A 25,263-nucleotide genomic window follows, 5' to 3' on the forward strand; every position below is an offset into this window, starting at 1 on the left:
AAGAGGATAACGTGTCCCTAAGACAGGGGAAGCCAAGGTTCCCCTACTCCTATCTGCTGGAGTCAGAAAGATACAGAGGATATATGGAGGATGCACTGGTTTATATGGCAGCACCCTCCGAAGCCTTGTCTGATTCCATCTGCTAGTCGGGGAACATAACCCACCGTCTGGACTGATCCTGGTACATACAGGGAAACAATGTTCTCAGATTTGTTTTAAATGTGCTACTTACTAACTTCATGGGGTGCCCCCACTAGTCCTCTTATTATCCGAAGAGTAAATAACAGATTCACATTTACCTGTTCTAGACCTGTCATGAAACAGTTTCTTCACAACTTTTATACCAGTGGGCTCTGGCAGGTGGAATTCCTGTTTCTTCTATTTGACAGCAATACTAAACACCAGAGGGTGAAGGTTTTTCTAAAATCAAAAAACTAGCCTCAACTTCAGTTGCTGCAGCTCACTGTTTTGACAAAATCTTTACTCAATCCTACATTTAAGTAGTAATATCTCAAAGAGATAGTAACTCAATAATATAGCTGGACTTGACCAACATTACTCAAATAATGATTTTATTTATGAAATTGTAACCAAACTTTATTGGCACCTGTTAGAATGTACGATATCCTAGATTTACTAACCTTAGTCTATGTGCCCATTTGTAAACCGTTGTGATGGTATATAACTTAGCGATGGTATAGAAAAGTTTTTAAATAATAAAATAAAATAGATTTCTAAAAGCCTGGGATAAGCATAGAGGATCCTTTAGCTGAAGGGGTGTGAAGGGTAAATTCTTGGAGAAGCTCTGAGGATCCTTAGCTGTGGGGGAGTGAGAAGTAAAGCCTGGGATAAGCACAGAGGATCCTTAGCTGTGGAGGAGTGAGACTTAAAACCTTAGAATAAGCAAGCGTGCTTACCGTAAAGGGTGTTTTCTATAGATAGCAGGACGAATTAGCCATTACATGCGGGTGACATCATCCGGCAGCACCAAATGGAATCTTCTCTCCAAGCTAGTAGATATAATCTAGCTATGTGGTTGATTATCCACGGAGGTGGGAATATATTCCATGGCTAATTAGTCCTGTTATCTATAGAAAACCTTTACTTTAAGCAATCTTTCTTTTTCCACTGATAAGCAGGCTGAATTAGCCTTTGCATGTGAGGAGACCCAAGCTGAGGGTTGCAGCAGAGCATTTACTTACAGGCTAATTTTAAAACAAGCGCGTGTGTATGCCCATTCACAAGCGTATCAGCATGAGCAGAGATTTGTTGGAATTTTAAATCATGCGTGCACTTGTGTATGATTTAAAATACACCTAATTTTAAGAGTTTAGTCGAGCAAACCTACTTCACGTATCTTCCTTAGGACTTTGCTGACTTTTACATGCGTATGTGAGTGAATTTTAAAATATGCTCGCATGAAGGACATACCCAGTCAATCTCAAGGTCACCCAGATGTCGCTGGTTCTTCATCCTGCACATCCGCCCAGTTGATCCAGACCAATCGCCTTATCGTGTAAGCCCTAAAACGAGAGATCTGCAGAATTGCTCCTTATCAGGTGCAGCAACAAAATAATGCAGCTAACAAGCCAACATGTACTGTGACGTAACAGCTGGCCCCACTCCTTTTCCACCCCCTTCTTGTTTGCTTGAACATGCACATGTATGCACACAAGTTGGCTTTTAAAATCTGCATTGCTCGCATGCAGGACATACATGTTATTCATTGGATATTTCTAGATCACACAGTGCTTTTTTTTTTTTTTTTTTTAGCATGAAGCCATGTTGAGCATTTCAGCTCAAGTTTTTCTGCCGAAGATTAGAACATCCTAACCCCTGAGGAAGATATTCTTTCAAAATGCAGCTACATTGGGTTCTTAGAGACCAAAGCGTTGTCTATGTCACAAAAGGCAGAGGTTCACTAAAAGTTAAGAGGTCGATTTTAAAAGTGCTGCTTCTGCAAAAATGCCCACATATGCATGTATTTGGGCCATGCACAAGCAACGCGGATTTTAAAAAGCTGCAAGTTATGCGCTTATGTACCCATGCTTGCGTGAAAAATAAGAGGGGTGGAAAAGGGGTAGGGCCAACTTTTATGCACTTTACCTCCATATTTTAAAAACAAAAACCACAGCATGCAAAGCCCAGATATCCGTGTAACTTTACTGCTGCTCCTTACGAGGAGCAAGTCTATAGATCTCGGGTTTTACAGCTTATAGGACAGGGTGAGGGGTCTGGGTCTATTGGGCAGCGTGCAGGATGAAGAACTAGAGGGATCTGAAAGAACTCAATATTAACAGGACAAACTGGTGAACTAATTGGAAAACTGGGAAAGTGTCTCTTGAGAGTATGTTTTAAAATTCGCCTATATACGCACATAAAAGCCAACAAAGTCCTATGGAAGACACACGCTAGCCCTCCACAAGTAACTTCTTAAAATTAGGAACATACTTATGTGCAGTTGGTATAGTGCTCCCAATTTAAAATTCTAGAATATCTTCACCTGCATGCCAATACGCACAAATGCTTGTTTAAAATTACCGTCCCTGTGTTTTAAATGCAGATAATTTGCTTTTCACCAATTACTTAAACTGAATGGGTGGCTAAGGCAGTGTTGATGGCACTTTAACTTGTTTGGGTATGGAGTTAGCCACATATGAAGTTACCACCTTTCATCTTTAAAAAATTTTTGGTTTGGTTTAAGCAAATACTTGTGGTTGGTGTATTAAGCAGAACAGATACATTCCATCATATTCCTGGGCATAAGAAACAATGGATGGTAATTGAACAGGCGAAGTTGGGGAGGGAGGTTCCCGAAAACATCTTCTGGGAACGGATTCCCTTCAACCCGAGGGATCCCAGTGTTTTGCCCTCCTTACACTGTACGATGACTGTATGGAATAAATGGCGGGAACACCTCACTGGGAAGAAGGGGTATTTTTTTCCTGCCCAAATACGGGGTCTACATGATTTCCAAGTTGGGACAGGCTCCCGGACATTTCGTAAATGGGCAGATAAGGGACTTTGTAGGTTCCATCAGCTTTGGGAAGCGGGGGGGGGGGGGGTCAAACCCTTTTCGCAGTTACGGCGGGATTTTCTTTTGCCCCACGGGGATTTCTTAGCCTATGCTCAAGTGCGCCACTTTTTACACAAACCGGAGGTCTCCAGAGATCTTCAGAAGGGAGTCTCCTTGATGGAAACCTTTTGTGAGGCCTTGCGTAGACCACCTAAGTTGATGTCAAAACTATACAAAATATTGGAAGACACTGAGATTTACCAAGCTTCTCATCTTCGGGCTTGGGTGCGAGACTTGGGTGGGACCTGGGATAAGGAACGATGGGACCAGTGTTTTATGAGTTTGGGGAGATATGCTATGTCCACCAATATGATTGAAAATGAATACAAAATGCTTTATAGGTGGCACCTTTGTCCTGTAACTTTAGCCAAATGGTACCCGTCCCTCAGTGATAAGTGTTGGAGATGCGGGACGGGGACCTTTGCCCATGTCTGGTGGTCATGTCCGATTATACGGGAGTTTTGGGAACAGATACTGAGAGTAGCTACCGACTTGGTGGGTAGGGCACCTCCATTATCTCCTGAGCAATGGCTACTGGGACTCTGGCAAGAGGCGGGGGGAATAGGTAATACGCGCCTCCTGCGCTACCTGGCCATCGCTGCTCGGTCGGTGTTGGCCCAGTGGTGGAAAAAACCAGAGCCACCGTCTTTAAAGATGGTTATTAATCGACTCAAGGGAATACAGATAATGGAGAAAATTGCTGCTTATCGGAGAGATAGGGTGGTCAAATATGAACAGATTTGGGATCCCTTTGTTCAGTGGCTCCTGTGCCAAGAAAACGGGGGGAGGAAACATTAGCCGGATATGCTTCATGCTGGGCTGGTCTACCGAGTTGATTTTCGAGCCCCATGGGGGTGATTTTTTAGGACGGTGGGGAGGTAATGGCTGGAATGTATTAGGTCTTAAAGGTCTTTGCAAATATCCTATTCATACATGTCTGATGGCGGGTTTCTGTTTGGGACGATGTTGTTGTTAAGTGTTAACATTGGGCGGGGGGGGGGGGGGGGGGGGGGAATTTGTTGTTACGAAAATGTTTGGACGAGCATAGTCCCTAACGGGACGCAGCTGTATGGAAAATGATGGCATGTATATTTACTGTGGTCCAAATAAAAATGTTAAATTTAAAAAAAAAAAGAACAGACACATTCCAATTTGGAGTGATTGGTTTATTTTTAGGTATAGTTGGGTCATTTCCCATGTAGAGAGTCAGGAGCATACCATTCTTCAGGATGAACTTGTAGTACTAGGTAAAGATCATGTTTCCTGGATCCCTTAGGCATTGTAGAATGGGAGAATAGTGGCAATAGGTTTGGCTCGTCCATAGAACTTATGGGTCTTATTTCTTGACCATCCTGCTTTGACTGTTTTTGGCCTTTTTCTGAAGATTTTCTTTGTATGGCTTGTTTTGAGGTGAAAAGGAATTATTTTAATGTAGATTTTGATTTGTGTGTGAAGATTTTCAGCACTTTAAATTTGTTCCCATGGAGATGGAACATGCGCCAAGAGCATCGGCTGTGCTTGAAGCTCCAATTCTTCATGCGGTGGGCGCTCCAATGCATCGTGCATCATCAGGTGCTCCAGCTCACCTAGGCCTTCAATGCGTCATGCACTAAGATTTTAGATGTCCCATGTGTCAACTTCTTCAATACAATATTCTCGCTTGAAGCTACTGTCGAGCACTCAGACATGCTTTGATGCTGCGTCAGTGATTTAGGATTATTAGGTGGGATAGATGCTAACTGAGCCGAGTGCATTGAGGAATCCAGGTGATTCACTTTAGCTGGCTCCTTGATCGACTCTACTAACTTTTTTGAGTCAGCATTGAGGATTCCTGGACTGTCCAGGAGAGGTCATGCTGGAGTGAGGAACTTGCTCTAAAGGATCTGCTCCCACTGCTTTGAATGGACACCGAAGAATGGTGATCTCTAAAGTAAATCTGCCCTCTCTTTCAGTCCTAAGGCCTGCTAGCGTAGCTGCCCTTGACCGTTGGGCTTTTGGTGACATCCTCCCACACTCTGGGTAATTCAGTTGGCCATGGTCTGAGCCCAAACAGAGGCAACAGTAGTCATGACCGTACATTATGGACAAAATTTGTCCACAGGTGCAGTATTTGAAGCTGCTGGTGGTCTTTTTAGAGGCCACGAGAAAAACTGAAAACTTTTTTTTTTTTTTTTTTAAGCAATTCCCTCCTAGAAGTTAGTGAGCACTGAAAAGTACTGTTGTGGGTCGCATGAGCGAGTAAAATTATGAGAAGAAAAATTTGTAGAGACAGAATAGCCACCCGTGCAAAATGCAGACAATAAACAGACTAAGAACATTCTGAGGCAATGCCTGTGCAGGAACTCCCACACATGCTTAGAACTCAAAGCTCTAATAGCACAGAAAGACAAATCTGTTCAGTGCCACCTGTTGACATCTCCCACAGCTCATGGCTAATTCAGCGCTGCTTATAAACAGAAAACTGCATATATGGAGGATAGTGGACGAGAGCTTGGAGTTCGCAGACTCTTCTAGCTCAAGTCATTACGACAAGGAACATCACCTTCCATGTCAAGTATTTAGAGATGACTCCAATGGCTGAAAAGGAGGCTTCATTAGTTGGGAAAAGACCACATTCAGGTCCCATGCAACATGTTGTTTTTGTACTGGGGGTGTGACCTGACAGACTTTTCATGAAACGAGATATCAGCGGATGAACAGAGATTAGTATGCCATCCAGTTGTGTATGGTAAGCTACAAAAGCACTGAGGTGCACTCACAATGAAGAGGTGGCGAGACCAGAGTTAGAAAGGTGGAGCAAGTTTTCAGCTGTTATATCCTATGGCTGTAGAGGCAAAAACTCACAGTAAAAACTTTTTTAAATATATCCGAAGCAGAAAGCCTGTGAGGGAGTCAGTTGGACCATTAGATGATCGAGGGGTTAAAGGGGCACTTAGAGAAGATAAGGCCATCGCAGAAAGATTAAATGATTTCTTTGCTTTGGTGTTTACTGAAGAGGATGTTGGAGAGGTACCCGTAATGGAGAAGGTTTTCATGGGTAATGATTCAGATGGACTGAATTAAATCACGGTGAACCTAGAAGATGTGGTAGAACTGATTGACAAACTGAAGAGTAGTAAATAACCTGGACCGGATGGTATACACCCCAGAGTTCTGAAGGAACTAAAAAATGAAATTTCAGACCTATCAGTAAAATTCTGTAACCTATCATTAGAATCATACATTGTACCTGAAGACTGGAGGATAGCAAATGTAACCCCGATATTTAAAAAGGGCTCCAGGGGTGATCCGGGAAACTACAGACCATTTAGCCTGACTTCAGTGCCAGGAAAAATAGTGGAAAGTGTTCTAAACATCAAAATCACAGAACGTATAGAAAGGCATGGTTTAATGGAACAAAGTCAGCATGGCTTGCCTCACAAATCTGCTTCACTTTTTTGAAGGAGTTAATAAACATGTGGATAAAGCTGAACCTGTAGATGTAGTATACTTGGATTTTCAGAAGGCGTTTGACAAAGGTCCTCATGAGAGGCTTCTAGGAAAAGTAAAAAGTCATGGGAGAGGTGGCGATGTCCTTTCATGGATTGCAAACTGGCTAAAAGACAGGAAACAGAGTAGGATTAAATGGACAATTTTCTCAGTGGAAGGGAGTGAACAGTGGAGTGCCTCAGGGATCTGTATTGGGACCCTTACTTTTCAATATATTTATAAATGTATAAATGATCTGGAAAGAAATACGAGTGAGAATCAAATTTGCAGATGACACAAAATTGTTCAGAGTAGTTAAATCACAAGCAGATTGTGATAAATTGCAGGAAGACCTTGTGAGACTGGAAAATTGGGCATCCAAATGGCAGATGAAATTTAATGTGGATAAGTGCAAGGTGATGCATATAGGGAAAAATAACCCATGCTATAATTACACAATGTTGGGTTCCATATTAGGTGCTACAACCCAAGAAAGAGATCTAGGCGTTATAGTGGATAACACACTGAAATCGTCGGTTCAGTTTGCTGCGGCAGTCAAAAAAGCAAACAGAATGTTGGGAATTATTAGAAAGGGAATGGTGAATAAAACGGAAAATGTCATAATGCCTCTGTAGCGCTCCATGGTGAGACTGCACCTTAAATACTGTGTACAATTCTGGTCGCTGCATCTCAAAAAAGATATAATTGCGATGGAGAAGGTACAGAGAAGGGCGACCAAAATGATAAGGGGAATGGAACAGCTCCCCTATGAGGAAAGACTAAAGAGATTAGGACTTTTCAGCTTGGAGAAGAGACGACTGAGGGGGGATATGATAGAGGTGTTTAAAATCATGAGAGGTCTAGAACGGGTAGATGTGAATCGGTTATTTACTCTTCCGGATAGTAGAAAGACTAGGGGGCACTCCATGAAGTTAGCATGGGGCACATTTAAAACTAATCGGAGAAAGTTCTTTTTTACTCAACGCACAATTAAACTCTGGAATTTGTTGCCAGAGGATGTGGTTAGTGCAGTTAGTATAGCTGTGTTTAAAAAAGGATTGGATAAGTTCTTGGAGGAGAAGTCCATTACCTGCTATTAAGTTCACTTAGAGAATAGCCACTACCATTAGCAATGGTAACATGGAATAGACTTAGGGGTAGATTTTCAAACCGCGCGAATTGGCGTACTTTTGCTGGCGCATCAAGCGCAATCAAAAGTACGCGGGGTATCCGCTAAAATCCTGGATCGGTGCGCGCAAGGCTATCAATTCCGTATAGCCGGCGCGCGCCAAGCCGCGCAGCCTACCCCCGTTCCCTCCGAGGCCGCTCCGAAACCGGAGCGGCCTCGGAGGGAACTTTCTTTTGCCCTCCCCTCCCTTCCCCTACCTAACCCACCCGCCCGGCCCTGTCTAAACCCCCCCTTACCTTTGTCGGGGGATTTACGCCTCCCAGAGGGAGGCGTAAATCCCCACACGCCAGCGGGCCGCTTGTGCGCCGGGATGCGACCTGGGGGCGGGTATGGAGGGCGCGGCCACGCCCCTGGACCGCCCCGGGCCGTAACCACGCCCCCAGGCCCGCCCCCAAAACGCTGCCGACAAGCCCCCAAAACGCCGCGCTGACCGGGCCCGACCCCCGACACGCCCCCCTCAGAAAACCCCAGGACTTACGCGAGTCCCGGGGCTCTGCGCGCGCCGGTAGGCCTATGTAAAATAGGCGCACCGGCGCGCAGGGCCCTGCTCGCCTAAATCCGCCCGGATTTAGGCGAGCAGGGCTCTGAAAATCCGCCCCTTAGTTTTTGGGTACTTGCCAGGTTCTTATGGCCTGGATTGGCCACTATTGGAAACAGGATGCTGGGCTTGATGGACCCTTGGTCTGACCCAGTATGGCATTTTCTTATGTATTTATCCTATGCTTTCTTGAATTCAGATATTTTTTCATCTACCACCTCCACTGGAAGGCCATTCTATGAATCCATTACTCTCAATGTAAAGAACTATTTTCTAAGATTACTCCTGAGCCTATCCCCTTGCACCCTCATCCCATGAAATCTTGTTCTAGAGCCTCCTTTCTGTTGAAAGAGGCTAGCCTCCTATGCATAGAAACCTTTGATAACATAAGAACTTGCCATGCTGGGTCAGACCAAGGGTCCATCAAGCCCATCATCCTGTTTCCAACAGAGGCCAAAACCAGGCCACAAGAACCTGGGAATTACCCAAACACTAACAAGATCCCATGCTACTGATGCAATTAATAGCAGTGGTTATTCCCTAAGTAAACTTGATTAATAGCCTTTAATGGACTTCTCCTCCAAGAACTTATCCAAACCTTTTTTGAACCCAGCTACACTAACTGCACTAATCACATCCTCTGGCAACAAATTCCAGAGCTTTATTGTGCATTGAGTGAAAAAGAATTTTCTCTGATTAATCTTAAATGTGCTACTTGCTAACTTCATGGAATGCCCTCAGTCCTTCTATTATTCGAAAGTGTAAATAACCGATTCACATCTACTCGTTCAAGACCTCTCATGATCTTAAAGACCTCTATCATATCCTCCCTCAGCCGTCTCTTCTCCAAGCTGAACAGCCTATCATATTTCTCCTCTCTCACCTTTCCTCTAGGATATACATTGCTTAGATCTTTAAGTCTATGCTTTAGAACGAAGACCACCAATCATTTTTGTAACCACCTTTAGCCCAACACCAACCAGTTCATATCCTTTTTAAGGTGTGGTCTCCAGAACTGTACATAGTACATGAGCAATATCACCTTTTTTCTACTGATCATTCCTATCCCTATGCAGTCAAGCATCTTTCTGGCTGTTTGGCCACCTTAAGAACGTCTGATACTGTTCTTAGAATTTTGCCTCCAATACAGTACCTCTGCCTTGGGTTTTTGCAGCCTGAATGCTTTACTCTGCCATTTTTTAGCATTAAGTCTTAGCTGCCTTCTCTAGACCATTCCTCAAGCTTCGCTAGATCCCTTTTCATGTTTTCCACACTTTCCTGGATGTTAACACTGTTGCAGATTTTGGTTTCTGATGCAAAAACTTTTTCCAACAATCCTTCTGCTATGTCACTCACGAAAATGTTGAAAAGAAAAGGTCCCAAGACTGATCCCTGAAGCACACATTAGTGATGCCCCTCTCCTCAGAGAAAACTCCATTTACCACTACCCTTTGTCACCTCCCCTTCAGCCAGTTTCCAAACCAGTCACTCTAGGTTCCATACCAAGGACGCTCAATACATTTATGTATTCTGTATAGAACTGTGTCAAAGGCCATAATGAAATCCAAGTATACTATGGGAAGTACCCAAAAACTAAGTCTATTCCATGTTACCGTTGCTAGTAATAGCAGTGGTTATTATCTAAGTCAGCTTAATTAATAGCAGGTAATGGTCTTAAATGTATTATCTTGTATTGGTCTTAAATGTATTATCTTGTAACTTAATTGCAAGTCACCAAGCTTTTGTACATTTTTGTACAAGCTTTTGTACATTTTAAGAGTAAACCGATTCAAGTTTACCCATTCCACTGCACATTATTTTATACACCACTATCGTATCTCCCCTCAGCTGTCTCTTCTCGAAACTTAAAAGCACTAACCTCTTTAGCCTTTCATCAGATAAGAATCATTCCATCCCCTTTATCATTTTGATTGCCCTTCTCTGTACCTTTTCTAATTCTGCTATACCTTTTTTGAGATGTAGTGACCAGAATTGCACACAATACTCAAAAGTGTGGTCTCACCATGGAGCAATAGAGGCATTATGACACCATAAACAGAGGTGGTGACCTGGATTGCAAACTGGTTGACGGACAGAAGACAAAGTGTGATGGTAAATGGAACTTTCTCTGAAGAGAGAGCGGTTTTAAGTGGTATACCGCAAGGATCTGTGTTGGGACCAGTCCTGTTCAATATCTTTGTGAGCGACATTGCGGACAGGATAGAAGGTAAGGTTTGTCTTTTTGCAGATGACACTACGATCTGCAACAGAGTGGACACGCCGGAAGGAGTGGAGAGAATAAGACGGGATTTAAGGAAACTGGAAGAGTGGTCGAAGATATGGCAGCTGAGATTCAATGCCAAGTAGTGCAAAGTCATGCATATGGGGAGTGGAAATCCGAATGAACTGTATTCGATGGGGGGGGGGGGGGGGGGAAGGCTGATGTGCACGGAGCAGGAGAGAGACCTTGGGGTGATAGTGTCTAATGATATGAAGTCTGCGAAACAATGCGACAAGGCGATAGCAAAAGCCAGAAGAATGCTGGGCTGCATAGAGAGAGGAATATCTAGTAAGAAAAGGGAAGTGATTATCCCCTTGTACAGGTCCTTGGTGAGGCCTCACCTGGAGTACTGTGTTCAGTTCTGGAGACCGTATCTACAAAGAGACAAAGACAAGATGGAAGCGGTACAGAGAAGGGTGACCAGGAAGGTGGAGGGTCTTCATCGGATGACATACGAGGAGAGATTGAAGAATCTAAATATGTACTCCCTGGAGGAAAGGAGGAGCAGGGGTGATATGATTCAGACTTTCAGATACTTGAAAAACTTTAATGATCCAAAGACAACGACAAACCTTTTCCGTCAGAAAAAAATCAGCAGAACCAGAGGTCACGAGCTGAGACTCCAGGGAGGAAGACTAAGAACCAATGTCAGGAAGTATTTCTTCACGGAAAGGGTGGTGGATGCCTGGAATGCCCTTCCGGAGGAAGTGGTGAAGTCTAAAACTGTGAAGGACTTCAAAGGGGCGTGGGATAAACACTGTGGATCCATCAAGTCTAGAGGACGAGAATAAAGAGGAGGCAGCAAAACACTGCACAGAGCGGCAGTAGCCACAGAGGCATTCACGGAGCGGGATGCCAGTGGTTGGTGTTCCACCTTCACAGAGCGGAAGGATGGAGGGCTGCCATCTCCAAAAAAAAAAAAAAAAACAGGGGTGGGTAAGAGTATGGGGCAGGGGTGAGGCCTGCTTGTTGCAGCGGTTGCTACCCCTAATTGAGCTGGATGTTCACTTGGATGCAGATCCGGCTCTGCCCTCTACATTGGTGGTGGGGTGGAGGGGAATTAGGGCTGGAGGGTACTGGAAGCCAATAGTAACAGATGGGAGAGAGAAAAAGGAAAAAAAAAAAAGGATAAAGTGCGTAGCTTGCTGAGCAGACTGGATGGGCCGTTTGGTCTTCTTCTGCTGTCATTTCTATGTTTCTATATATCTATTTTATTCTCCATTCCTTTTGTAGCATTCCGTTTGCTTGCTTGGCCATTGCCACACACTGAGCAGGGGATTTCAATGTATTTGCCATGATTATACCTAAATTCTTTTCCTGGGTGGTGACTCCCAGTGTGGAACCTTGCATTGTGTAACTTTAATTTGGATTGCTCTTCCCAACGTGCATCACCTTGCACTTGTCCACATTAAATGTCATCTACCGTTTGGATATTCAGTCTCACAAGGTCTGCTTGCAATTTCCCACAGTCCTCTTGTGATTTAACAATTTTGAATAATATCGTGTTATTGGCAATTTGATCATCTATTGTTCCTTTTTTTAGGTCATTTATAAATATATTAAAAAGCAGTGGTCCCAGAACAGATCACTGGGGCATTCTACTATTCACCTTTCTCCATTGAGAACATTTATCATTTAGCCCTACACTGTTTTACCTTTTAACCAACTCCCAATCCACAATAGGACACCCCTCGCTATCCTATGACTTTTTAATTTCCTAAGAAATTTCTCATGAGGGAATTTGTGTTTTCTGGAAATTCAGATACATATCAACTGACTCATCTTTATCCACATGTTTATTTATACTCAAAAAAATGCTGCAGACTGGTGAGGTAAGACTTCCCTTGGCTAAATCCATGCTGGCTTTGTCCCATTAAACTATGCCTACCTATATATTCAGCAACTTTGTTCTTTATAATAGTTTCAACCATTTTTCCCAGCACTGATATCAGGCTCACCAGCTTGTAGTTTCTTGAATCACCCCTGGAACCTTTTTAAAAATTGGCATTAAGTGGGCCATCCTCCAATCTTCAGGTACTGTAGCTGATTTTAATGATAGTTTACAGATTACTAATAGTAGGTCTGCAATTTCATTTTTCAGTTGTTTCAGCACTTTTGGATTATACCATATGGTCCAGGTAATTTGCTACTGATGGGCCACCAGTTTTTCGTGGATATCCTCACAGATATTTATTTATTTATTTATTTTTAACTTTTATATACCGACATTCTTGCATTAAATGCAAATCATGCCTGTTGTTTGGGTATCAGCCAACCCCGCGGATTCGAGATCTGGGCACCCGCCTTTTTCTTCAAAAGGCTGGTGTGGTGGGGAAGAAGGTTGTGTTAATGCAGTGGAGAGAGGTGGATCCACCCTCGTTTTGGGTGTGGAGAAATCTCTTACATACTATGATGCACATGGAGTCCTTCTCTTCCAGAGACTCTCCTCGGAAGCGCAGCAGATTTTTAGAAGTCTGGGAACCGTATATTCAAACTCTTCCTCATCGTGCTCGGCGTCGGGTTCTCAATGCCTGACTTTGCGGCGTTTCATGTCTTGCTTTGCATTCCTCGGACACTGGAGAATCTTGACAGACTGGGAAGTGTTGTTCTGTTATGATGATAGACTGAACATTTACTCTTGGATTGGGTTGGGGTTGGGGGGAGGGTGGGGGGATTGGTATGTCTTGTTGTATTGTTATTATTGTCAGAATGCTGGGAGCGGTGTCAGAAACCACCCGTGCCCGGACGTTTGTATAACGGTTTTATGATAACTATTAATAAAAAATTGTTTGAACATAAATGCAAATCATGCCGGTTTACAGTGAAACAGAAAAAGCAGGAAAAAATTCCTTAGTCAAATACAATGAAACAGCTTAGTTAACAAAGGAAACATAAAAATAAATTTTTACATATACACAAAGGTTTGCACGAAGGGGTGCACAAAGGGGAGAGCCCCTTTGTTGCGCCCCTTCGGAGCGCGATGCCAGGCGCGCGACGCCTGGTGTTGAGGCTGTCTTAACTGTCAGATGTTAGTGATGTCATCGGGGGCGGGTCTAATGATCGCAGCACTTACATCGCTGCTTCTTTCCAGTTCCAGGTTTTTATTACTTGCTTGAAGCCATGCTACACATCTAGCTCCAGTGGAGAATAAGGAGATACGTGAAATGGAACTGAATGATTCGTAGACTGATCAAAGTAGGTAGCAGATGCCCTCTTCTGCATCCAAGAGTGGCTGTGGAGAGTAGTTGCCTTGCTCAGTGGCAGATAGGAAATGTTTCCATTTCTGAATGCAGTCATGAATATACTCTACCATATAGAACTGATGGATAGTAATGCAAGCGGATAGCATTGCACTTTGAAAACTTTTGACAAAATCTAGAAGTTTGTGGTCTTTTGTGAAGGACAATTTGAGTGAATCCATCTCTTCTTCGCCTTTTTCATAGCAGACTCAACCATTACAGACTGGTGAGGCTGCTAGATGATACCAAAGCCCAGTGATTGCTGGACTATTTGAGGTCCAGTTTTCTAGCTGCAGGAGTGACCAAAATGGGAGCTTCCCACATTCTCATCTGTAGAACACTGAGGATGTTGTGAATTGGAAGGGCAGCTGGTTCAGCTGGAATATCCAAATATCTGAAGTCGTCCAAGGAGCTCAGAACAGGGAACTTTGTCTTTGCAGACATGAATTTCCAATATGCTTTACCCATGTTTTCCACAAACTTAGAATAAGTAAAGTCCTGGTGATGAGGAGTGGTCTAGATGATCCAGAAGCGGGTTGGAGGATATGCCAGTAGAGTCTTCATCTGAGCCTAAAGGTACCAGCTCACTTATTCAGGACACCAATGATGAAAAGGGCAAACCAAGAAGTGTTTCGGTTGACTCTGAGGAGCGGCCTCGTTAAAACCTCTGACCTAACAGAATCTGCTGTGACAGATGATTAAGAACTCCTAATCAAGGGTTCTGATGAGTTCACCGCGTATGCAAGATTGGGACTCTGGTCTGTGGTACTGCATAGCGATAGTGGAAAGGAGAGAATGGAACATTCCTTCAGAGAGGTAAAGAAGCTTCACCACATCTATGATTTGGTCATGCAATTGTGTCCTCTGACCTGGCATAGGTGGTGGGACATTCTCTTCCGAAACCAGGTCTAGACGATGTACAAGGGTACAAATATAAAATTCAATAATAAAACATACTAATGTACATAAATAAAAAGTTAAATATTTAAAGTAAAGTAACCAGAATAGGCTCTTGCATGAGAATGATCAGCCTGTTAGGAGTAAACAGTATTATAGAAGGTACCAGTTCTGAAGTCTCCAGGTGAAGTCCTTCTGCCACTAGTCTAGGCAGGGTGAGTGGTCTGATTATCAAAGGGGCAGGGTCAACCTGGCCCCTTTCCCTGCAGATCTAGGATGGACTATATAGAACTGTGTTGGCAAAGCAACCAGATAAATCGAATCATGAGGTAGATGTATCAGTTGCTTTGATGGAGTAGAGTATTTAGTTATCTTGGAATTCTTCAACAAGTCTTTGGAGATGTGCAAAGAATTCACTGCAGGTTGATGATATTGCGATGGAACTGCATCATGTATCGCTGGACCCTTGCACCATGTGTCACAGGATCACATGCTTTAGGATCCTGAACACTGCGTGATCAGAGAGTGGAGGTTTTGGTGTGTGACAAGGTGGCACACTTCACTGACTAAAAACGTTTTAAGTGTTGAGAGCACTGGTGCATTGTGCATCAGAGTTCCATGCCTCAAGTGCATCGGTGGATCATGCATCAAGCATCTTGGCACATTGTACATTGAGCTCTTCTATGCACGGTGCATCAAATGCATCAGTGGAAGATACTTGGGTGAATCGAAGCATCTTGTGCTGGGAATACCAATGTTGCTTGCGCCAATGACGCTAATGATGGTAAACGGTGCCAGTGCCTATGCTCCTCGCTTAGAATGCTTGTGCTTCGACTTAGGTTGCAATGGCTCCAGTGATTTGATACCATTTTGTTTTCAACGCAGGGCAGCTGCTGAAACTCAACCCTGCAGTTTTAGCCTGAGTAGACAGGGGAGTTTTAGTGGAGTTCCTGCTCAACTCATTTCCTGGACTTTTGTGATTCCAAAGAGATTTTATGCAGTTCCTCCATGCAAAGCCCTCTAGAATGCTACAAGTGCAGGGACATCCATCCAAAGGCATAGCAATCTTCTGGTTCTGTTCCAGACTGAGGCATCGATAACATAGCTTGTGACTGTCAGTGAGGGGCATAATCTTTCCAAAACTACTTTTAAAACAGCTCACCGTTGACTTCTTCTGACCGAACATGATAAAAGAGGTCATGTTTTTTTAGGGGATTTTTGTTGTTGTTGTTGTACTAAAAAGTGCTGTTGTGAGGCTGTGGAGGAAGCGAGGTAACTTAAGAGACTGAAGGAAAAATATTAAATGTCAAAGGTTTTAAGGATTTTTAGAGAAAAATTCTTAAGACCCCGAATTATGTCTGTATTTAGACAAAAAAATGACAGAGGAGGTTCTCAAGGCAATGCCAGCAAGGAACTCCCAGGCATGCTCAGTAGAGCTCAAGGCTCTACTAGCTTGGAGAGATGAGTCCATTTAGTGCTACCAAATGACATCACCCAAATGTAACAGCCAATTTAGCCTGCTTATCAATGGAAAAGCACAGATGATCCATAGTTGTGTGGTGAGTAAAGAGCAAAATCTGGGATAAGTACAAAGGATCCTTAGCTGTGGGGAGTGAGGGATAAAGCCTGAGATAAGCACAGAGGATCCTTAGCTGTGAGGGGTAAAGCCTGGGATAAGTGTAAAGGATCCTTAGCTGTGGAGAAAGAGGCTCCTAAGCTGCAAGGGGCAAACCCTAGCATAAGCAAAGAGGATCCTTATATGTGTGGGACTGAGGAGTAAAGTCTAGGATAAACCCAGAGATTTTCTAGGTATGAAGAAGCAAGGGGAAAATCAGAATGGTTTCTAGCATTACACTGGAAATGAAATTGGCCAGTTCGAAGGGCCTTGCGGTTCTTATCTGCCCTATCAGTCATGGGGCAGATATTCAAAGAAAGTTGATCGCCTGACCTAGGCATCTACATTTGGGTGAATTTTCAACCTTAAGGCCAGACTTTTGGGCAGAAAAACTAAATTTAGATCTATTTATTTGCCTATATTTATGTGAAAATCAATGCTAGATGCCTTATTTCCTCTGACCTATCCTTGCCCATATTTTAGAAGTTTAAATATGCAGCTCTACTCAATTTTCAAAGGTGCCAACTGGCACTACAAATCAATTTTGTCCTTCTATATTTATGCTAATTTTTAGCCAAACTCTAGGTGCCTGAATTTTCGGCTGAAAAACATCCTACAGTCAAAATTTGTCTGCCTATACTTAGACTGTGCAGCCCTGGGTGAAAACAGGTACCTACCTCCCCTCCTTTCCACCACAAAGGAAAATTAGTTCTTACTTGTAATTTGCGTTCCTGTAGTACCATGGATCAGTCCAGACTGTGGGTTGAGCCTCTTTTCCAGCAAGTGGAGACAGACTAAAACTGAAAGGATATCCTATATGAGGACAGAGCCTATACTATAACCCTTCAGTATAACCACTGTCAAAGCAGAAAAACAACAAAACCAGAACAGGATCAAGAAAGTAACCATAAAGCTCAATGGAACAACTGTAGAAGAATGTAAGAAAAACATGGTATGACTAACCGCTCTTGCATATACTTGGCATTTGATCACCAAGGCTTCCGGTGTATTTGCTCAGTATACTTGCACACAAATGAAGTATTAGAATCTGCGAATCTGCAAGAAAAACAAGCTTCGAGAGGACAGAAGAAAACAATGGACAGGGAAGGGCGTCTGGACTGATCCGTGGTACTACAGGAACGAAAATTAACAGGTAAGATCTAATTTTCCTTTCCCTGTACGTACCCAGATCAGTCCAGACTGTGGGATGTACCAAAACTTCCCTAAACCAGGTGGGACCGAGACAGTCCCGCTCGAAGCACTTGCCGCCCAAAAGAGCCAAAAACCGGAGCTTGCACATCCAGACGGTAGTGTCAAGCAAAAGTATGCAAAGACGTCCATGTGGCGGCCCTGCAAATCTGCGGAGAGACCAATTGGCTCCCCGCCCAGGAAGTGGCTTGAGAATGTAGCGAATGGGCCTTTAGACCCTCGGGAACTGGCCAACCTTGGCAAAGATAGGCCGAGGAGATCGCTTCTTTCAACCACCGCGCAATAGTGGTCTTAGAAGCCGGCTTACCCCGATTGGGGCCACTCCAGAGGACAAAGAGATGGTCCAAGACTCGGAAATCGTTGGTAACCTGGAGATAGAGAAGTAGAACTCGTTTGACATCCAACTTACAGAGATCGCCCCCCGCCGTACCGCAATCTCCTCTGGGGAAAATGCAGGGAGTTCTACCGACTGGTTGACATGGAAGTTGGAAACAACCTTTGGCAAGAAAGAAGGGACCGTCTTGAGGTAGACTCCTGAATCGGAAAAACGCAAAAAGGGTTCCCAACAGGACAACACTTGAATCTCGGAGATCCGTCGAGCGGAGGAGATAGAGACCAGAAAGACAGTCTTGAGAGTAAAATCTTTTAACGTGGCGCAACGGAGAGGTTCGAACGGAGCAGCACAGAGGGCCCGAAGGACCAGGTTAAGACTCCACGACGGGCAAGTGGAACGAGAAGGTGGACGTAGGTGTTTGACGCCCTTCAAGAACCGGATCACGTCCGGGTGTCCTGCTAAGGGATGACCTTCTACCCGACCGGGGAGTGAACCAAGAGTGGAGACTTGCACGCGCAGAGAACTAAAGGAAAGGCCCTTGGAGAGGCCCTTCTTAAGAAAAGAAAGGACCAACGAAACCGGGGCGGAGCGCGCCGAGACACCAGACTCCGCGCAAACGGTTTCAAAAACCTTCCAGATACGCATGTAAGCCAGAGACGTCGACTGTTTCTGGGCCCGCAGTAAGGTGGAGATGACCTCCTCCTTGTAGCCCTTACGCCTCAGGCGTCGCCTTTCAAAAGCCAGGCCACTAGACAGAAGCGATCGGCCTGGTCGAAAAATACAGGTCCCTGCCGAAGCAATCGAGGGAGATGACCTAGTCGAAGAGGACCGTCCGTCGCCAGGTTGATGAGATCTGCAAACCATGGTCTGCGTGGCCACTCGGGTGCTACCAGAATCACGGGTCCTCGGTGCTCTATTCTTCTGAGGACCTTTCCCACCAGGGGCCACGGGGGAAACATGTACAGGAGAATGTCCTCTGGCCAGGGAAGAGCCGAGCGTCCATGCCCTCCGAGCCGTGCTCCCTCCAACGGCTGAAGAATCGATTTGCCTTGGCATTGCGCAGGGTCGCCATGAGGTCCAGGTGGGGGGGGATCCCACCTGACGAGAATCAGAGCCATCGCCGCGTCCAAGAATTCCCACTCCCCCGGATCAAGAGATTGACGACTGAGAAAATCGGCCTGAATATTCTCCTTGCCTGCAATGTGGGAGGCCGCCAGGCACTGCAGATGACGCTCGGCCCAGATGAAGAGACTGCTGGTTTCTAGAGCCACCAGTGGACTGCGGGTGCCCCCTTGATGATTGATGTAAGCCACGGTAGTGGAGTTGTCGGACAGAACCCTGACCACTTTACCTCAGATCAGGGAGAGAAACTCCTGAAGAGCCAAGAACACCACCCGAGTCGCCAATCGATTGATGTACAAACGAGACTGAGCTGTCGACCAGATCCCTTGGGTGGACTGGGAAAGACAGACTGCACCCCAGCCCGAGAGACTGGCGTCTGTGGTTACTATCATCCACTGTGGGGCTTGGAGAGGCATGCCCTGTAGAAGATGAGGAAGGTAAAGCCACCACTGCAAATCGGCGACGGTAGAGTCCAAGAACGGGAGGACTATGTGAAACTGCTCCGACACCGGCTGCCAACAGGATAGCAAAGCTTTCTGTAACGGTCGCATATGCGCAAAAGCCCAGGGGACTAGGTCGATGGTGGACGCCATGGATCCCAAGACCTGTAGGTAGTCCCAGGCCGTCTGAGAAGGTAGCAAGATCAGATTCTGAATCTGGTCGATCAACTTGAGAGCCCTTGCATGCGGCAAGAAGACCTTGCCCACCCAGGTGGGCTCCCAGGAACTCTAACTCCTGGGAGGGCTGAAGGTTGCTCTTGGAGAAATTCACTATCCACCCGAGACACGTGAGGAGAGCTAACACACGATCCACCGCCTGCCGACAAAGAGCCTCCAACTTGGTTCGCACGAGCCAGTCGTCCAAGTAGAGGTGAACCAGAATTCCCTCTCTGCGAAGAGCCGCCGTCACCACCACCATTACCTTGGTGAAGGTGCGAGGCGCAGCGCGGTCGCAAGGCCAAAAGGAAGCACCCGAAACTGGACATCCCGATTGAGGATATGGAAGCAAAGATACTTCTGATAATCGCGGTGAATCGGAATATGGAAGTACGCCTCTGTCAGATCGAGCGAGGCGAGGAACTCTCCGGGGCGAACCACCGGGATAACCGCTCGCAGAGTTTCCATACGGAAATGCGGGATCTTGAGGGCCCGGTTGACTCGTTTGAGGTCTAAGATCGGACGGAAAGACCCGTCCTTCTTGGGGACGACGAAGTAAATAGAATACTGGCCTGCGCCAAGCTCCTTCTCCGGAACCGGGACCACCGCTCCTAGACTCAGGAGTCTGGCGAGGGTTTGCTCCACCGCTTCGACCACCCGCATGGGGAAAAGAGAAAAAGATCTGGTAGGTCGCGAACAATTTCGAAGGCGTACCCGTCTCTGATAATGTCGAGGACCCACTGGTCCAAAGTGATTTTGACCCATTCCTCAAAAAACAGGGAGAGGCGGCCGCCTAGGAAGGGGACCGAGGAATGAGCCAAGTGAACTTCATTGGGTGGCCGGCTTGGGGGGTGGAGCGCACGGGCTGGCCCTCGCAAAAGGGACGATGCCCACGAAAGGGCTGCGACCAAGACTGAGAGCAAGAAGAATAACCCCTCAAGGAGCCCCCCCCCCCCCCCCCGGCCACGTGGGGTATACCGTCTCTGACCCCAGAAGCGGGGACGAGAGGGTTTAAAGGAGCGAGATGGCCTCGGCCAGTCCTCCGGGACTTATGGACCTTATTGTCCCCCAAGGAATCCATAAGCTTCTCGAGGTCCTCCCCAAAAAACAGCTTACCTTTAAAAGGCAACGTGCCCAGCCGGGCTTTGGAGGAAGGATCAGCCGACCAATTGCGCAGCCAGAGAAGTCTTCTGGCGGAGACCGCCAAGGCCATCACTTTAGACTGGACGCGAATTAAGTCGTAGAGCGCATCAGCCCCATAAGCGACGACAGCTTCGAGATTCTCAGCCTGTTCTGCCTCAGCCGACGGGATGTCCTGGCTGCAGAGTAACTGTTGAACCCACCTCAGACCGGCTCGCAGCATGAGACTGCTGCAAAAAGTCGCGTGAACCCTCAGCGCCAAGACCTCAAAAATGCGCTTCATATGTGCCTCGAGCTTGCGGTCCTGGGCATCCTTCAGGGCGGTTGAGCCCTCCACAGGGATGGTGATATGTTTGGTGACCGCAGAGACGGAGGAATCCACGGAGGGATTTTTTAAAATTTCTAAACACTCCTCTGGGAGGGGTTAGAGCTTGCCCATGGCACGTGCCACCCGGAGTCCAGCTTCGGAAGCCTCCCATTCCCACAGGAGTAACAGCTTGTGCATGGGATGAAAAGGGAAAGCGGTAGCCGGAGCCCTGAGTCCCTCCAGGATCAGGTCCATATCTTTAGGCAGGGAGGCCGTAAGGGTGTCCGCAGGGGGGCCCTCCAACCCTAATTCCTGGAGGACAAAAGGGATGAGGGGTTCCAGCTCCTCCCTGCGGAACATCCTTAGGACCCTGAGGTCGTTCCCCTCCATGGAGGGAAAGGTACCCTCTGCATCGAGGGAGACGTCAGGATCCGGAAGTATCTGGTCCACTGGGGGGTCAGGGGGAGGGGCACCCCCGGGACCACCCGCATCCGAATAGGGCCCAGGGGCTCCGTAGCCGGACCAGCCATCAACGGCGCGGAGCGAAGAATTTTTGCCAGGGGAGGGGGGTGGTCAAGGGGGGGCCCGTCCTCCTCCTCCTCCTGGCTAGCTAAATAGGATTTATGCAGGAGGAGGACAAATTTCCTGGGAGGGGGGAATCGGGGAACTCATCCTGGGGGGCCACGGGGCTCAAATCGGGGGGTGTCTCTGAAAAAAATCAGCCCCCCAGCCCCAGGCAGCTCCGAAAACAGAGCCACTGAAAAATCCAAAATGGACGCCGTTCCCATGCTTTTCCAACCCGGGAACAGCCTGGCCATGCTTTGGGGACTCGATCCCCAGTCTAAATTTGCCTGTCCTGCCAGGGAGGGGCCTTCCCCACCCAGCAGGCAGGCAGGCAGAGCAGAGGCCCCCTCGCGAAAAACACGAGGAGGGTTTACCACAGGAGAGGCAGGCAGCTTGCCGCGCTCTGAAGAAAAAAACAGCTGAAAAAAAAGGTTTGATTGGCAGCTTGCAGGCCCAAAGTGAAGCAGGGGGGAATCCTGCTGACTCCTGCCTCTCTGGCTGCCGGTTCAAGCCCTGTGAAGACCAAAAAAGGTCTACTACTGCAAGGTAAGTTTAAAAATGCATTTGAGTACTTTCAAAACTTTATTATTTCCTTTTACCTATTTTTTTATTTATTTTACAGACTGAGCATAGCAGTGGGGGTTCTAATCCCCCTGGGCAGCCAGAGGAGGGGGAGACGAGAACTGGACCACCAGACTCTGTCCCCAAACCTGGAAGCGGTAACAGACCCAGGCTATGCACTGCACAAGGGGCAGAGCCCCCCTGAGTCCAGCAAGAGCGAGGAGACGGAGCAGTCTCCTGAAGAAAAAAACAAAAGCTAAAAACTTTTTTTTTTATGAAGAAAAAAACACAAGACATCCTGAAGGAATAAGTACTTGCTTGATCCAAGAAGGAAAGCAGAAAGGAAGGTTGACTAGCCTAGGTCAGGAGACCGAAGGGTGACCTGCTACACCTGCTGGAGACAAATACTGAAGGGTTATAGGATAGGCTCTGTCCTCATATAGGATATCCTTTCAGTTTTAGTCTGTCTCCACCTGCTGGAAAGGAGGCTCAACCCACAGTCTGTCTGGACTGATCCAGGTACATACAGGGAATTCAGAATTGAGTTCAGTTGGGGCCAAGTGCCCACTTCAAATCCTCCTTCCAGGCCACATAATATTCAAAGTTGAGTGGGGGTCAATGGCAACCTCATAATTCCCTCTCCCCTCCCACTATTAAGAGTTGAGCAGAAAACCAACCCCCTCCCCTACCCCCCACAATCAAAAGTTGTGGCAGAGAACCAACACCACCCACTGTGATACCCCCACCCTCCTGCCACACTAAAATGTTTTGCAGGTGCAAACAGTCCCAAACCAAAGGGACCACCCTCTGTCTGATTCTCCGCTCACACTCGGCCAAAAGGCCCTGTAAAATCTTCCAATGCAGAGCTGGGAAGAATAGAGGCTTGCCGCCTCTCAGCTTGATGCATCTGTCATTGTCACAGAAAGGCTGGATACCAAGCCTCTATCCTCCCGCCTCCGCACGAGGACCAGGAATCAGATAAGGGGTATAAATGGGGGCAAGGTTTTTGTTAACGTGGCAAAGTTTCCTCCTGCTCAGTCAGAAGCGGGTCTGGGATCCGGCATCCCCCGGCCTTCCCACCACAACTAGCCCCGGGTTTTTGCCCCTATTTTACAGGGACTGTCCTGGGCCGGGGGCCACGCACCTGGGCTGCCTCCTGAACCCTGTAATCTCAGGCCCTGAACCCTGCCGCCAGGCTCCGCCCTTCATCAGTACCCATTGACTTCTTGCCCCTCTGTTGCCCCACCCGGCAAGGGGAAGGCGCAGGGCAGCAGACGGGGGCGACTTGTGCTTAGAAGGCAGGAGGGCTGGAGAGAGACAGAGAGAGGAGGGAGGATGTGCCAGGGCCAACGTACAAACTCCTAGGTGGGGCCCGGCCAAAGTTATGCGGCTAGCGCTGAAAATGAGCGCGGGCCACCGACTTCGGGGCCACCCTCTGGCAGCAAGCGCCTATGTCCCGGGTGCGCAAGCCATGCGCGCGGGTGTCGCCGTTATACCTCGGGCGCCGCCTGCATGGGCTCGAGTGCACGGGCCACCCCGGCTATACAGCGCTCCGCGACTCACGCGGATACTCCTGAGCCAGTCTCCGTGCCGGACGGTTCTCCGGGGGAGGGAGAGAGCGCGCCCCGAAGCAGCGGCTGCATGTCCCTGTCCCCGGGGCCGGAGGCGCACCGCGACCGCACCTCGGTCCCCCACATGCCGGGGAGAGGGGAGGAAGCTGCCTCCCACCGCTTCCTAGTTACCGGCTGCGACCAGGTCCTGTCACAGGCGTAAGCGCCCCCCCCCCCCAAGCCACTTGGAAAGTTCCACGTTAGTCACAGGAACGCGTGTGAAGCCTTACGACGACGTTACCTAAGCGCGGGCTGACGGGAGCCGCTGCACGCGCCGCGGCCTCTACATTTATGCGGCCGTCGGGACCGGGCGGGGAGAGGCTCAGGGCCGCGCCCTCCGGGTCGGGTTTTTTCTTTCTTTTTTCTTTCCGTTTCTTTGCTTCCTAGGTAGGGGGCGTCACCCTCCGCCCCTGAGGCCACGCCCCCCGGGGGGGAAGGCGGGAATAGAAATGCGAGACGGGGGCTGCTGCTGGCCGGCGCGTGTCGGAGGGCGGGGCGGCTGGAACAGGCCCGAGCAGGTCCGTCGCGCGCTCGGTGGGGACCCAGCCAGGACTGGATCCGCCTGTTGCGGCCACCGTAGGCGGAGTGCATTGCCTTGCCTTGCACCGACCTGCTGGCTTTTGGAATTAGTTAAAGCCTAAAAGGTAGCTTCCGCTGCGTCGAAATGACTTATAGGCTCATTAATCTGAATGGGACCACAGTAGAAAGCAACTTTAAATAAAATCGGGTTCATTTGCAATGGAAAAACCTTGCCCTAAAAAAAAAAATTAGGAAACAATTAGAAAATGGAAACAAAGAAATATGACGGCAAATACACCTATCCGTCCTGCCCATCCACACCTGCTGGGATCTCCAGTCCCTACCACTCTTTCTGAGATCCCCTGTGCTTATACGGTGCAATAAATACTAGAGATGTGAATCGGAACCAGAATCGGTTCGGATTTCAGTTCCGATTCACATCTCTAATAAATACATACCGTAACATTGCATTTCTGGGTCCATCAAAGCCTAGTATCCTGTTTCCAACAGTGGCCAAGCCAGGTCACAAGTACCTGGCAGGATCCCAAGCTGCTTATCCCAAAAATAAGCAGTGGTTTCTGCATCTCCATCTTAGTACTAGTTTATGGATATTTCCTCCAGGAGCTTATCTAAACCTTTCCTGATTTCAGGCACTTCCTTTGGAGAGCTAAAACTCTTCTTCAGGTCAGAATTCTCCAAAGCTCCTCAAGAAATGCTGTTAGCCCAATAAAAAGGGATCACCTGACATCTTCTTTTTTTTTTTTGTTTTCTTACCTTTATTTCGCTGCATTCAAGTAGATTAACCCAGCAACCACAGTACAGAAAGAAAGGGGAAGGAGCCAAAGTCTTGGGAAAGAGGGTTTAGAGTTTGCTCCTGCTTACCCAAGGTGTAATCAATCCCAAGACCTCTACAGATTTCATCCGGAGACTTCAGAATT

At 47.1% G+C, this 25,263-nt stretch overlaps 1 protein-coding gene across 6 annotated transcripts in view; it reads right to left on the minus strand.

Moving 5' to 3' along the window:
- Nucleotides 1–24,338, minus strand: part of MFSD3 (major facilitator superfamily domain containing 3) — a 113,492-nt gene extending 89,154 nt beyond the window's left edge. For 3 of the 6 annotated variants that reach the window (XR_003854966.1, XM_029592245.1, XM_029592240.1), the window contains exons 1-2: nucleotides 24,048–24,338; nucleotides 1,432–1,523 (exon numbers count right to left, since the gene is read on the minus strand). The gene's annotated coding sequence lies outside the window, so the exon portion shown is untranslated. Of the gene's footprint in view, nucleotides 1–1,431; nucleotides 1,538–23,692; nucleotides 23,899–24,047 lie in introns of those variants that run through there. The other 3 variants (XM_029592243.1, XM_029592242.1, XM_029592244.1) reach the window with 3 other exon arrangements.
- Between the last annotated feature and the right edge of the window lie 925 nt (nucleotides 24,339–25,263).

This window comes from Rhinatrema bivittatum, chromosome 2 (genome assembly GCF_901001135.1).
Source record: "Rhinatrema bivittatum chromosome 2, aRhiBiv1.1, whole genome shotgun sequence".
Classification (NCBI taxonomy): domain Eukaryota; kingdom Metazoa; phylum Chordata; class Amphibia; order Gymnophiona; family Rhinatrematidae; genus Rhinatrema; species Rhinatrema bivittatum.